The 15,826-nt window shown below is 47.6% G+C and overlaps 1 long non-coding RNA gene across 4 annotated transcripts in view; it reads right to left on the bottom strand.

Moving 5' to 3' along the window:
* The window catches only part of LOC125620440, a 76,666-nt gene that overhangs the window by 39,212 nt on the left and 21,628 nt on the right, over positions 1-15,826 (bottom strand). For all 4 annotated transcript variants that reach the window (XR_007352111.1, XR_007352113.1, XR_007352112.1 and 1 more), the window contains one exon: positions 3,764-6,101. This is a non-coding gene — a long non-coding RNA (uncharacterized LOC125620440). The remainder of the gene's footprint in view (positions 1-3,763; positions 6,102-15,826) is intronic.

Raw genomic sequence — 15,826 nt, 5'->3', positions numbered from 1 at the left:
GCTGGGTATGCTGGCACACACCTGTAATCCCAGCAACATGGGAGGCTGAGGCAGGAGAGTCACAAGTTCAAGGCCAGCCTCAGCAATATAGGGAGACTCTCAGAAAGTTAGAAAGACCCCTGTCTCAAAATAAAAAGGACTGGGGGTGTTGCTCAGTGGTTAAGCACCCCTCACTACAAAAAAAAAAAAATGTGACATAGGAGTCCAGGTATGGGATGGAGACTGAAAGATTGCAGCCATGGAGGTGGGGAGAGAAAAAGAAGGGAAGAAATGAGAGAGGAGGGATTGGAGCGGCTGCTGAGGGGCCAAGAGCACTGTGGAAAGAGACCTTGGCATGGACGGGAAACAGTAATTAAGGTACAGGCCAAGCTGCTTTAACAAGATCCTTAAGCACAATGGCTTAAATAAAAGACATCATTTTCCTTCCCACACAACAGGCCAGAAGGAGAGATGGCCTGGGGCAGGGGTGGCTCTTTTCTACAAGGTCTCAAGGATCCTGCTATCCAATGGCCTGACCATGCCATAGGGTCTCTGTACATTCACAGCTGCTTGTCACCAGCATGACCAGATCCTAGCCCTTGGTCAGGGGAAAGAGACGATGCTCAGTGTTTTAGTCAGCTTTTTCACTACTGTGACTAAAGGACCCACCAGCACAACTGTAGAGGAGGAAAGGTTTATCTCAGGGCTCACAGTTTCAGAGGTCTCAGTCCATAGGCAGCAGGCTCCATTCATCAGGGCACAAGGTGAGGCAGAATATCATGGTGGAAGAGAGTGGCAGAGGGAAGCAGCTCACATGGTGATCAGAAAGCAAGGGGGGCGGGGGCTGGGATTGCGGCTCAGCGGTAGAGTGCGAGTGGGACCAGGGTTCAAGTCTCAGCACCACATAAAAATAAAGGCATTGTGTTGTGTCCATCTACACCTAAAAAATAAATAAATATTTAAAAAGAAAAAAAGAAAGCAGAGAGAGAGACTCCACTCTACAGATACAAAATATATACGCCACACCCCCATGAACCACTTCCTCCAGCCACACCCCACCTGCCTCCAGTTACCACTCGGTTAATCCCATCAGGGATCAATTCACTGATTGGTCTAAGGCTATAACCCAATCATTTCTCCTCCAGACCTTCTTGCATTATCTCACACGTGACCTTTTGAGGGACATCTCACATCCAAACCATAACACTCAGTGAGGACAGCTTCCATGTACGGATGCGATCTGAAGTCCCAAGCTTCCTTTTGATAAGAATGAAGACATGGTCACACCCAGCTGCAAGGAGCCTGGGAACTGTGGTCCCAAGCCAAGTACTCGTACTTTCCTAAAACTCAAGGGGCTTTGGCTAAAGGACACTTTGAGAGCCCAGCTGCTGGTTTCTAGGAAGTCATGGGAAGTGTTCCACAGGTGACAATCCCCTCTGCTCCCTGGTGAACCATCTAAGCCTCTCTGAATTAATTTCCTTACCCCAGTCAAATGGATAACATTAGAAGGCCCCAAAGAATTCCAGGCTCTTCGATCACAGCCTGTCATCTGAGACCACTCTGTCCACACAGGAGACGACCTTGCAGCCTGGTGAACGTGGCACGGCCCATTGACTCAGTCCAACTCCCCCTCTTTCTTGGCCACTCCGTCAGCCTGACTTCACGAATGCCCATCAGAACCAAGCAGAGGGCGAGAGCCTCCCATGCAGGGGCTGCATTGTGCAGATCGTGATTCCCCTTCTCATTTTTAATCTTCCCCCAACCACTGGCTCCCTGCTCAAGACGCTTTCTCTCAGACTAGCTTCCACATAAGGCTCTCCCTCCCTTCCCCAGCACCATCCCTGACTTGTTCCCCAAACCTCTTCCCAGCCTCTTCCTCCTCTGCCTGCCCAGGTCTCCTTAGACACAGTTGGCCACCCCTTCCTTGAAGCTCCGCCTCCCTTCCCTGCTGTGAAGCGCCACTCCACACGCCTGCCCCCCCCCCCGCAGCACCCTGCTTCCCTATCTTTTAGTTCTGCTCCAGGTCTTTCCTTCTGTGACTCCTCAAGAGACAGACAAAGGCCAACGCAACATCTGTACAGGAGCAGCCATCTAGTTAGCCTGGTGGAGTGGAAAAGACGTAACCTGAGCTCAAAACCAGATTTGTCACCCATGTGCTCTGTGAGCTTGGCAGGGTTTTTTTTAGTGTCTCTGAGTCATTGTATCAAAAACAATGATACAAATACCTCTGCTTTAGGTGAGGCAACTTCCTAATAAACACCTCCCCCTAAGTCTCAGTGACTAAACAAACTTAATATTTCAGTCCAATGAAGCTGAGCAGAGGCCAGGGGACTATTACCTATGATTATACAGAAATTCAGTCCAGTGGCTGAGTCCATCATTAGATTTTCTATTTCAGCATCCCACAAGGGAAGAGTGAGTGTGGGTGTGTAAAAAAGATTGCACATGATATTCTTTAGAAGCCAGACATGCGAGACATGCATCTATTACTCCTGCCCACATTCCATTGGCCAGAACCTTCATGTGATGCAACCCAATAGCATAGGATGCTGGGAAATGTAGTTCCAGGAGAAAAAGAGGATTTGATGAGCACCTAGTGTCCCCTCTACCACAGGGTTGCTGTGAAAATGGAAATCATAGTTATAAATCCTATCACTTTTCTGGAATGGAGTAGTTACTATATGAATAGTGAAAAATAGAAACAACAACAACTTTTGTTTAACTGTTTTTCAACTTTCCCAAGTATTTAAGTCTGTTCAGGCTGAGATAAATAATAAGACTGAAGAAAGAAAGATGGCAGCCATGGAAGTGTGGCCAAGTCTGGAGGCACAGGGGTAGGAGCAGCAGCAAGCAGAGTTCGGGGGCGGGGGGGTCTCATGAAGGACAGAGGGGCCACTGGAACCCAGTACAACCTCTGGTTTTCCAGCCAGCCCTGGCTCCCACCTGAGCCAGAAGGGGTTTAGAGAGATCCGAGTTTCCTTGGAAACCGTTTCCCTGGCCCTCTCTGCATGTTATCAGCCAAGTTGGTTGTAATCAAACCCCCACGGGGCAGAGAATGAGCTCTCAAACTGCCGTCCTGGGGTTCCATCCAAATTGCTTGCATTTCCTATTTAAATTGGTAATTTCCCTGCAAGTGTTCCCCCTGCCCATCTAGAGGCTGGTTGGGAAGGGGAAGCTCTGGACACAGCCCAGGGTCCCCGAAGTGCCTCCAACCAGACCCAGGTCCTCAGCCAAGGCTGAAGGCCTCAGGCAAACCCAAGCCTCAGGAACAACAATGTCAGGTCAGGGGCCCCTTCTGTGGGCCCCTCCGCTCTACGAAGGGGAACAGCCCAGATGTCAGTGATGGAGAAAGACGCCCACAGGCCACAGTGGGTGTCTCCAGAATGGCGGGCATCATTGTCCATGGTGAATGTAGGGGGACTTTGGTCCCTTTTTCAGGTACACACCTTCCAAGTGAAGGGTTGGATGCTGGACCAAAGGCTTGTAGTCCTGAAGTACTCAGAGCTGAGACCACGGGAGTAGGAACAGATGGGAAAGCCCTAGAGTGCTGGCAGGGAAATTCCAGAAGGCTCCGGAGTCCCTCACCTCCACTCCTTCAGCTAGCCCAGTCCCCCGGTGGTCTACAGGAAGGGACGCTCCACCCACCTCTTTTCCTTTCAGAATGGGTAGGAGGCCCGTCTCTCTCTCTCTCTCTCTCTCTCACACACACACACACAGATATGGACACATACATGCGTGCACATTGGAGAAATTCGTTCATGTGTATGGATAAATAAACACACACCTGTTTTCTTGAAGACATGCAAGCTGATCCCCCTCAAGGCACACAGGCATGTTCACGGTAGACCTAGGCATGTTCACAAATACACACCCAAGTCAGACTGGGCACACGGTGCACAGCAGCGTGAGACAGCATTAATGAACATGCGTGCGCCCAACACAAGTCCAGCCAGCTGTTGCAGCTTGATCCCTGACCAGCACCTGTACTTAGACACACATATCTGAGACTAAGAAAGAGGCTGGGATGGGAGATGGACCCTGAGTCACAGGTGGCTAAGCAGGGCACAGTCTGGATTCCAAACTGCTAATAGAACCAAGGAGAGGTGGCTAAATTGGGTTTAACCCAAGGTCACACCCAGAGTCCAATATGATGGGTCAGAACATGGAGCCTCTTAGTGGAGTGGGAGAGGGGCCTTCATCAGTGAAGCAGGTACCCCGACTGTAGTAGGGAACCTGGACTAGGAAGAGCCATTGGGAAGAGGCCTCCCTCCCAAAGGAGAACCTGTAGGTCAGGGCCTTAGCCCAGCACAGAATCCGTCAAATGAGGAACCTGCCATTTGGCTAGATACACAGTGAGAAAAGGTTCTGGACTCATGGGTGAGGTGCTCAGGGCCCCGAGCTCTCAGAGCCTGTGTACAGAGAAGCACAAGTGATACCAGCCTCCCCGCCCCATCCCCTATGGCTCCCCACCCAGAGCCAGGCTGAGTCAGGTGAGCAGCCTCTAGGCAGGGGACGCTGCAGGGATGGAGATAAGCCGGGCACTCCTCCCTGAGCCAATCAGACCCTGGACTCTATTATTCCCTCAGTGTCCAGGAAGACACCCAGAAGACTCACTCTCCACCTGCAGAAGCTTCCCTCAGGGCCCTGCCCGCACGGCAGCCCTAGGGGTCTTAGTCAGGGGAGCTGGGGGCACTGGAGAGCCAGGCCTGTCCTCCTGAGCCAGGGAAGCTGGGAGACAGGCTGTGCACCTTGGGGATGGGGAGCAGGTGTTGGATTCCAGGGCCCAGGGCCACCGCCCCCACGTTTCCCCTCCTACCCAGCACCGAGAAGAATCCCACAGAGTCTCACAGCCCTCCTGCTCCTTTCTAACAGACAGGTGTGAGAGAAGAAGCGCAACTCCAGCAGGGCGTCGCGGCCAGCTGTCTGCAGCTGCGATTGTGCGCCTATCTAGCAGAGAGACTGCTGGGAGGAGGATGGACAGGGTGACATTTCCAAATACTCAGTTTCTCTGCCACCCAGTATCTGTCTCTCTCTCTCCCTCTCCCTCTCTCTCTCTCTCTCTCTCTCTCTCTCTCTCAGCTACTACATAGGTCTGGTCTCCTTCCACCTCCTTGTCTCCTGGAAGACTCTTATTTAACCTTCAAAACCCTGTTCATGTATCGCCTCTACAATGAAATCCTTCCCCACTCTCTGATGGATTATTCACCCCTTCCTCCTGGCTACGTTGTAAGTTATGAGTATCTATTCGTGTTGGGATGTCTGTCTCTACACGTGACTGGGAGCTACTTGAGGGCAGGAGCTCCATGACACTTGTCTCTGTGGTCCAGCGCCACCAAAGGATCTTGAGTGTTCCAGTGAGGCTCTGTGATATCGCAGTTCAAAGAGGGGGTTCTGGGGCCAGACGGAGCTGGGTTTGAGTCCCAGTACTGCCTCGTCAAGCTGCGGGACTAGACAAGTTGCTTCAAGTCTCTGAGCCTCAGTTGACCCAAATGCAAAATGGGAATATTAATCACAATCACATCTCACAGTTGCATCATCAATAATGAATAATAAATATAGAAAGGATAGCCCAGTAACAGGCATATTAATTAACATGATTATTATCCCATGAGCATCTAACCTGTTGATTCATCCATACACTGACTTCTAGAAATCGCACCAACAAATGAATCATTACAATCAGGTATGATGAGGTCCGTGGCAGAGCAGGAGTGATATGGGAGCCCAAAAAAGGAGCCACAGACTTTGTGGTCACATGATACAGTGGTTAAGTGCATTGGCTTTGTTATCAGGAAGTCCAAATTCAATTCCTACCTGAGTCCAAATACTCAGGAATTGACTAGCTGTGTGAACTTTGAAAAGTTATACAAATACTTAGAAACTCAAAAATATAATAGAAATTTAAAAATGCAAATATACAAGTTAAGCAAGCAAGGAAGACTTCCCTGAGAAGGTGATGTCAGGCCTTGATAAATGAATCGGAGCTTTCCAGGTGAAGAGCGGAAACCAGGGCGATCCCAGGAGGAGGAGGAGCAGGGTCAAGGGCTGGTGAAGCCAGAGGACCACCTGGTGACCCCAGGTCCTGTGTGTGAAGCAGGATAGCAGAAGAAGATCTGCAAAGACTGGGGAAGACATGGGACATCATGCTCAGATACATTTCCAACAGCCTCCAAGTCCCTCTTCTAGAATGTACTGGGTCCATACTTAGGAGCTCAATAAATACTTCTAGGAAATGAATGAGAAACACTAAGTCCCTGACCCATGAGCCTTTCTGCCTGCTGGATTTCCAGTTCTGCCATGAATTGGCTGCAAGGCCCTGGGCAAGTCACTTAACCTCTCTGAACCCTGTTTCCTCCTCTGAAAAGTGGAAAGGGGACAGGGCAGCAGCAGCATGCCCTGTCGAGGGGTTGTTGGGAGGGATGAGCGAGAACATGGTGTGGTTCTTGTCACGCGAGGGGCTCTCAAGATCTGGGTTGCAGTTACTCTCTCTGAAAATGAATGACTCCTCCAACACACACACCTTCATGCCAAACCCTGCTCTAGAAACTTTGTTACCTTGCTCTGTCTTCTGAAGCATCCCACTGAGAAGGCTTTATCATCCCGCGCCGCAGACAACAAGTCCCAAGAGGCTAAGTGAGAGTTTACGACTGTGCCTTGGATGCACAGCTAGTCAGAGTCAAAGCTGGGATCCAGATTCCCACTTTACTTATGCCAAACTCCTGCCACCTCATGGAGGATTTCTTCTTTTTTTTTTTTTTTCTTTTCTTTCTTTCTTTCACTCCATTCCCCATTGAAACATAACATATGCCCTGAACATCTCCCAAAATTCATGGGCTAAAATTCAATCACCAGTGTGATAGTACAAAAAGGTGGGACTGTGAAGAGGTAATTAATAGGATTCACAACCTTATAAAAAGAGGTGGGAGAGAGCTCTTTGCCTCTTTGGCCCTGATGCCCTTCTTCCTTGTCCGAACACAGTGCTTGTACCTGCTAGAGGACACCAAGGTGCCATCTTGGAAGCAGAGAGAACCAGCCCTCACCAGACACGGAACCTGCCTGAGCCTTGATCTGGACTCCCCAGCCTCCAGAACTGTGAGCAATATTTTTTTTTTCTGTTGTTGACAAATTTCCCAGTCTGTGTTATTTTGCTATTGTAGCACAAATGGATTAAAATAGATGGACGCCCCAATTTATGTAACAATTAAGACCAGAGCTTCTCTCCCTGAGGAAGCAGGAGTGGGGAGCAGCATGCCCTGCTGGTTTTACAGCCCCCATTCACTCCCCCAGTCACCCGCCCCCACTGACTCAAGGCTCCAAGGAGCACAGGCCAAAACTCTGCACTCCTCTCCCTCCCAGGCAAGCCTCAGAGCCAAGAAACTTGCACAAAAGTTAGATCCATCAATAGGACTGACATGAGAGGAATGACTCCTGAGCCCAGTGGCTCACAGAATAAAAACGTATTCGTTCCTTCTGATCCCTATCCAGTCTCCTGATAAGCCCAGCCTGCCACATCTCAATATTCCTCTGCTAAGATTTCTACAGGTCCCTCAGATGCCTGGTTCCAGCCTGCTAGCCTTTGAACTTGAGATATTCTGAGCATCTAGTAGTTAACTTAATAATTTGGGGAGATTTGAAAGGCAGACCGGGCAGTGGTCAGCCAGCTCTCACCTGCACAGAAAATTTGGTAACCTGGCTGTCCTCCCTAAGGGCTCCTCTCCAGGGAAGGCTGATGGAATCAAAGAGCCAGGGATCATGGGAAATTCATTTGCAGCCACAACAGGATCCTGTTAGCAAGCTGTCCTGGGGATGGGCAGCTCACCCACGTCTCTATCAGAAGCTGCGTCCTTGGACATTTAATAACCAGCTCTGCTTGGTTTAGCACTATCGGAGCCTGGAATTGGGTTTCTATCACAAGGTCCCATGGCCTCAAAACTGTGCCACAGACAGGCCAACTCTGTCTGAAGATAAACCACCACCTTCTAAGCATCAGTCAGTCCCTACCACCCCTGTCTCCCCTCCTGAAGAGATGGAGATGCCCTGGGAGGCCCCAACTGCCTCCCCCCATCTCTCTGACCAAGGTCAAACTTGAAGTCCATTTTCACCCTCACACAGGCCCTCAAAGGTTTGTACCTAAATTTCTCCTTTTTCCCCAGTAGGAGCAGTCCCCAGATCCTCTGGGCTTGAGCTGGGTTTTCCAGGATGGCCTCAGCACAGGATCAGACAGATCTGATTCAAGTTCAGCCTCCGTCCCTCACCAGCTCTGTGACCTTGAGCCTGTTATCTCATCTCTGTCTCAGTTTCTAGATCTATAAAGTAGAAATACCAGGATCTCTGTGAAACGAGGTGGAGATGCTGAGAAGGGCTGGTCCGGTGTGTCTGCCCTGTCCTTACTCAAGGACCTGGGCGTGGTTATGAGTATTAGCTCACCATGTGGTCAAGCCTGCAGCCTCTCAGCTTTCTTTTGCTACCAGTCTTCTTAAACCTCCTGAGACCCTCAACCCCTCTTAGCCCATTCCAAATCCGACCATGTCCTTGTGCCTCTCACCTGAACCCCTGGATGGTCTGACTGTCCTCTCTAAGGGCGCCTCTCCAGGGAAGGCTGCTTGAATCAAAGAGTCAGGGATCACAACTGTAGTCAGAAAACTACAGCCTTGGATAAAGAATATGCCCTTGACCTTTGTGTTCATTAAGTTCGGGTACACAGAAAAAGAAAGAAAATACCAGTTACTTAGATAAGGCAGGAAGGAGTCCGTGTCTCTTGTAAGTATGGACTCTGGAGATGCAGGTTAGTTTGTTCCACCATGATCAGGGACAGAGTACTACTGCCTCATGGTGCAAAATGGCTGCTTGAGCTTCACATCCTTATTCCAGTTTATAGGAAGGAGAAAGGAGCAGAGAATGGCAAAGGTGTGCAGAACACACCACCCCTCACTCCTCAGAAACCACAACATGGACACCCCTAGCCTCACAGGAAGTTGAGAAACAGTCTTTATTCCAGATAGCTGTGTCCAGCTAAAACTTGGGAAATCTGAATACTTAGGAAGAGGAGAGCAGTCTCTATTGTGTACCCTTCTCTCCCCACACCCTACGGTGTAGCAATCCTAAACCGGAACCCTGGCACTTGAGCATTCCCTCCAGCCATCCCATAGGCCCTTCAAATGTAGGACATCCAAACCTGGATTGAGTCCATCTTACCAGGACCCAGAAGGCAGCAAGGGTCTTGGAGACTTTGGGTTGGGTCCTGACCACGAACGTGTGCATTAGCTTCTATGAACAATAGTTTTCTCATCTGTGAAATAGGAAACATATCTTCTAATCTGTTGGGGAGATCAAATTGTTGGCTTACACAGAAACATCTCATTAGCTTCTATGAACAATAGTTTTCTCATCTGTGAAATAGGAAACATATCTTCTAATCTGTTGGGGAGATCAAATTGTTGGCTTACACAGAAACATCTGGTGTGGTGCCTTGTACACAGTAGGAGCTCAATACATGTTGGTTTCCTTTATATTGTGCCTTTTCTAGTCTAGCATAACCATTCCCTTTCTCCATTCCATGCTGCCTCCTCCCAAACTGATACAGATTTGGCCACCCAGCTCCATGAAGACCCCCAGAGGTGGCTCTGGCCATCCAGCTCTTTATTAGGAATATATCTGAAATAGTGAAGTGGGTGGTGAGAAGGAGAAATTATCTCTACATAAAAAAAGAGATGACTCTCCTGTCTAAAGACTTCCCACAAGGTAAGTTGAGAACTAGCCAAATCTGAGGGCTCCAAATCCTTCCCCCATCTGCCTCATGTCTCCCCTTTACCCCGAAGGAAGTATCTCCTGTCTCCTTCACTCTTCTGTTGTCTTTTAATATGGCTCATGGCTGTAGGTTAAGCAGATTCAGTGTTGATCTAAGTTAAAACTCTGGTCAACTTCAAAATTCTCTAATGAGAGACTGGCCCAACCCCGCAAGTGTAGACTCATCCTGGATCCTGGCCAGGAATCACCCTAAATCCTGAAGCCCTCAGAATTTTGAAGTTGGCCAGACTTTTGACTTAAAGCAACACTGCAACTGCCCTCGTCAGAATGATACCTCACATGTTGATTAGGAGGATTAGAAAAGGAACCTGTAAGATGCGTACATAGTAGAGGGCCTGGAACATGGAGGACACCCAAGGAGTGGTCGTGTTATTTATGCCAAGTGCATGACCTTGACCATCACTGAATGTACCAAAGCCAGAGTTTCATCTCAGCAACCAACACAGTGGGTCTTGGGAGTAGCTTTGCTCTAATTCTCAGTGCAGTGGAAAGAGATATGATCAAACACAAGATTGGCCAAGAAGACTGGAGATTACAGACAGGGAGCTATCCCAGATGTGAGGACAGGTAACCAGGCATGGGTTTGAGAAATAAGAAGGAGACCAGCTTGGCAGGAACAGGAGAAGAGGAGAATCAGGATACAGAAGATCAGACAGAAGGGCAGGGGAAGCCAGTTCTGAAGTTCAAGAAGGCCAAACTGAGGAGTCTGCATTTGACACCAAAGGCAGTAGGGAGTCTTAGACAGGAAATAGTGGGGTGGCACCAGGAGAGGAAAGTGGCATAAACTGGGGGGGTCTGTAGTGGTGAAGAGGAGGAGTGGATTTGAGGCACCCAGCGGGGTGGAGGCCGTGGGATGTGGTGTCCAGAGATGGAAACGCTTGCAAGTGGAAATGTTGTGTTTTGAACTCTGTTTCTTCACCCAGATTGAGAAATACTCAATGTCAAACCCACAGGGCTCCTGCTCCCGTGGGAAGTACAGCCTGGTACAGGAAGATGGCTAAGGCAGCTATGGGATATCCAGGAGGCAATTCGGGGCAGGGGACAGTCTTGGAATCATTTCTCTCAATGACTGGATGTGTATTTCAGAAGGTGTCAAAACTGGAGAAATCTGTAGGAACCTTGGTCATGGCCCAGACTTCAACCCTTCATTTCCTACCACACCCCCCCTCCCAAGGCCCATGTCCTCCCACAAGGCACTGCTACCAGGCAAGCGTGGCAGAGGCAGCTCCCTTGGAGATCACACCTGGCACACTGGACAGGGGCTCTGGCCTCTTGATTACCTGCTGGTGGGGAGTCTCAGTGATTGCAATCATTTGATTAAGGATACATGCTCTCAACCGAGCTGAGCCGAGACACAGGCCAAAGAATCTGGATCAGGTAGAGGAGTTCTTACCTGTACTGTGATGTACGTGAGATTTTTCTGCAACAGTGTCTATGGGTACCCAGGCCTTCCTCTCCACACTTCCTCCTTCCCACACATACAGTACCACCCAACCTCCAGAGTTCCCAGTGTGCCCCAACTGGGCCCCACTTCCTCCACCCTCCCAAACTTAGACCCTCATCCCTCCTTACCTTCCCCCCAGACCCATGCACACTCTTGGTCCTTGTACGCCCAAGGTAGCCGATGCATGCGTGGTTAACTTAATACTGAGTAAGAGTCCATCACTGGGAGGTAGATTACATGCATGATACTGTAGAGTTGTATCTTCACCTGCTCTACTTGTGTGGGGACCCTTTATAACTCACCGTGGCTTTTTTGTGGTCAACAGGCAATAGATACATAAATCTCTTATATAGAATTCAGAGGCTAATATCCTTCATATAAATGATGCAGAAGCTTAAGGTCATCGGACACAGGATGGTCAGAATTACAACTTCTGGTCCTCATTCCATGTGCAGGAAGTCGTCCCCAGGTAAGTGCACTTCAGTGCAAAAGGACACCCTTCCTTCCCTATTGCTGTCTGCTCTCTGATGTGGTTTCCAGGATCACACTGGGAGGGACTCCCTTTCTTTCAAAAATTACTCCTCCAGCAAATTTCTCAGCCTGGACCAAAAGCCTTAAATATACACATTTTCTCTGACTCTATAATTCTGCTTCCAGAAACTTATTCTAAAGAAAATGTGTGTGCAAGGATGTTGGTAGAGCACCATTTAAAATAGCTACCCATAAAAAAAGAACCTAGACTATATATGTGGCTATCCAGGTTATTTCCCCATGTCTCCCAGCTGGAATCCACCCTTCCCCGTTCTGCCGTTGCTGGGGCCAGGACTCCACACATGACGCTTCCCAGACTTGGGACCAGCTGGTTTCCTGTGAGGTTCCAACCGTAGGAGGCACTTGAGGAAGACTGGAAGGCGAGCAGAGAAGGGGTTCAGTTCCTATTTCTTCCTTTCCTGCCAACATCATCCCAGGCGCAGCAGTTGGCTCCAGCCTCCAATTTCCTTCTGCACCCCTCGCAGCCTCATCCTACTCGCACTCCCCCCAAAAACTAACAGCAGCTGGCTGGCCCCCTTCCAAGGTCCCCAGCTCTGCAGGAACCAGGCTCTGCACTCCTCTGTCCCAATGCCCATTTACCTTTGCTTTTGTTCCTCTAGCCCTAAGGACAGGACTGGCTTTCTATAGTTACTATCCCTGAGTTACCTCGCCTTCCTTTCTGGTTCTATCAGAAACCTACACACCCAATTCCCTGCACTAAATTCTGCCTGTCCAAAATACCTTGTGTCATGTCTGGTTTCCTAACTGAGTTCTGGTTAATGTACATGCCATTTCACACCCATGAGAGTATATATATATAAAGGTAACTATACCAAGGTTGGTTCAGATAGGTACTTTTATGCATTGTTGACAGGACTGCAAATTTATAGTAATTTTAGAGAATAATTTGACAGGGAATAACTCTAGTAAAATTAAATTGCTTGTGCTGCAGTTCTTATCCTGGGCATGAATGCTAAAGAATTCACTTAAAATTTACACAAGAAAAAGAGCATCCTTCCTTTCTTTGCCTCTGACTAGGAAATGGGTAAGTCCACTGCGAATATAATGGAATGCTATACTGTGGTTAAAAATGAAGAAGTGGAAGTTACCTATAGCAAAACAGATAAAACTTAGAAGCATAATTTTGAGTGAAGAAAGCAATCTACAAAAAGATGTGTACAGCAGCATATCATTTATATATGTTAAGTTTTAAAGCCTACAAAGCAATACTGCGTGTTGTTAACGGGTCCACTTGAATATCAAAGAAGTGTACACCATGCATGGCAAATTAAATTAGTTAGAAGCACTAACTCTAGAATAATGGTGAGTCAGGGGACAGAAAAGGAAATGGAACTAGGAAAGGGAACCACAGGCATTTGGTTTTATTTCTGAAGCTTGGTGGTGGGTAACATTAAAAAGAGGGGTGTTGTGGAAGGCAGGGGCTTGCAGACAGGGTTAAGAATTTGTATTTAGGAGGGTGGAGGATGGGCAGGCTGGTCAGCACACCATGCTTAGGCATCCATTAGAACTATTATGTAAAAATGTGACTTATTGACATGAAGAGTGGTTAAGAAAATATTAAGTAAAAATCAAGGATGCAGCAAAGAAATGTATTTTATTAACCCCTTTAAAAATAATGCATGTTTTTGTATATGAGAAAAAACAGCTGGAAAGAAATATACCACCCTGGTGATAGTATTTACCTCTGGGTAAGAGGGTTAGAAGTGGCTTTTTATATTTATCTGCATTCTCTGTTGTTTCTCAAAACAAAAATTAACTTCTTACATAATAAATTCCTAAGGATTTTTTTTTCATTTATACCTACAGAAAATCTTCCCCTATCCACTGCTGTGACCTCTGCATCTCGCCAAGGATTTCCTCAAGTGTGGTCTGTAAGATGATTTTAGGTGATGTAATGCAGATTAAGTATTTTTTTTATTTTCACAAGCACAAATCTGTTTTAATATATTGTACAAAAATAAATTAGCACATTAAACTCATGATTCAATTGATACTTCATTTTAAAAAAAAAAGAGAGAGAAACACCAAAGTACATTGGGAAACATTGTCTTTTCAATAAACAGTGCTAGGCCTGAGCAATACTCATATGGGGAAATAATCTGATTTAGACCCCCCCTACCTCACCATGTATAAAAATCAATTCCAGGCACGGTGGCGCACACCTGCAATCCCAGAGGCCCAGGAGGCTGAGGCAGGAGGATCGCAAGTTCCAAGCCAGCCTCAGCAAAATTGAGGCACTAAGCAAGAAAAGGACACTCATCCCTATTGCTGTCTGCTCTCTGATGTGGTTTCTAGGATCACACTGGGAGGGACTCCCTTTCTTTCAAAACCTACTCCTCCAGCAAATTTGTCAGGGTTGGGGATGTGGCTCAGTGGTCGAGTGCCCCTGAGTTCAGTCTCTGGTACCAAAAAAAAAAAAAAAAACAAATTCCAAATATCCTAAGTGTGTTAAAAGATAAAACAACAAAGCTCCTAACAATAAGCAGAGGGGAATCTCTTCAAGAATTTGAGGTGCAAAGATTTCTTCAATGAAATAAAAACTCACTCATCACATAGGGAAAGACTGATTAACTACACTACTTTAAAATTAAGAATCTCTGTGTATCAAAGGAGACCACTGAGAGAGTAAATTAACCGCAGAATAGATGGTGACAAGTTTTATAATCAGCAATAGACTCACAACCAAAATATATAAAGAGGCCATACAAACCAATTGTCAAAAGACAGACAATGGAATTGAAAAATGAGCCAAAGACTTAAAAAGGCACTTCACAAAACAAGATGCTCAAACATCTAATAAGCAGGTGAGCCTGAGGGGCACTTGGGGAAACCTGACAGTGTTCTCGTGCTTAGTCTGAGAGATGATTAGATGGACCCATTCACTCCTAAGAGTTTCCAAATTTTCAATTCACAGAGCTGCGCACTGAAGATGTGTGCACTTCCCAGCAAATACTTTATACCACAATGAAGAGATTATTTTCACGAGGAAAATTGAGTAAGAAAAAGTAAATCATGTTTTGGCACCTTTATTGATCTAAAGACAGTTTAGAAAGATAACAGTGTATTATGTAACTTTCAAAAGAAACAACGGGAAGAAAAAACAAACGTAAATAAAACCCATTACCTTTTGGAGGAAAAGCAAAACAAGAAGAAGGGAATAAGAATAAAAACCAGACTTCCCGGCCTGTCTGGTTCATCACGGTCGGGATCCACAATCGTGTAAGTCATCAGCCTAATATCAAAATAAATTAATTTTTAAGAAATGTTAACGGAATGAAGTTAGTAATCAAGTTGGTGTTCAGATATGGCAAAACCGTGACCATGTTAACCTGAGCGGGGATGCCGTACGAACACAAGATTGCCGTCCACCTGGGTGTGAGAAGACAGGCCGCACCCAGCACAAACAGGGCCCCCAAATTAACACTTTCTTGTCACCCCTGTGCTATGACAGCAGAGGAGGCCAAGCCATCTTCTGACCTCACACAATGCTAAGGAGAAAACTGAGACCAAGAGAGGAGTGCCTCTTGGTCAAGGACAAGAGGACACATGCAAGGACACACCAAGAGTTTGATTTTCTCTCTGCTACACCACCAGCCAGGCCTTAGCAGCCCAGCCTAAAGAATGGACCCCTTTGCTCTTCCCCCAACTGTGCAGGAAGCAGTGAGCTGTGACCAGCTCCTCAAGAACTCCCAGGGAGCAAGAGCCAGCATCCAGAGCTCTCCCCTGGCCTTGACCGCCAAGCCAGGTTCTCCCCTGAGCACCAGCACAGAGGCACCTTGCTGAGGCACAGTGGGGACCTGCCACTTTGCTGCTCGGAGATGCTCATTGGCTCCTAACTCCCTAGCCTGGCATTCTAAATAGTTCGCGAGAGATCCCAGACTGCTTCTCTTTCTTGACATCGGGTCATGGCCCCTGTGAACTCCAGCTCTTCCTCCTCCAGATCACCGTCCACACTATGCTAACCATCTCACGCTTTCACTGAGTCCCCAAGAGTGAACCTGGGAGGCCTTCGGGTCTTCCGTCCATGCTATGGAATGAGGGTGA

This window comes from Marmota marmota, unplaced genomic scaffold (assembly GCF_001458135.2).
Source record: "Marmota marmota marmota unplaced genomic scaffold, marMar, whole genome shotgun sequence".
NCBI classification, from domain to species: Eukaryota; Metazoa; Chordata; class Mammalia; order Rodentia; family Sciuridae; genus Marmota; species Marmota marmota.
Note: the sequence above shows the minus strand (reverse complement) of the source record. Positions and strands in the feature narration are given on the sequence as shown.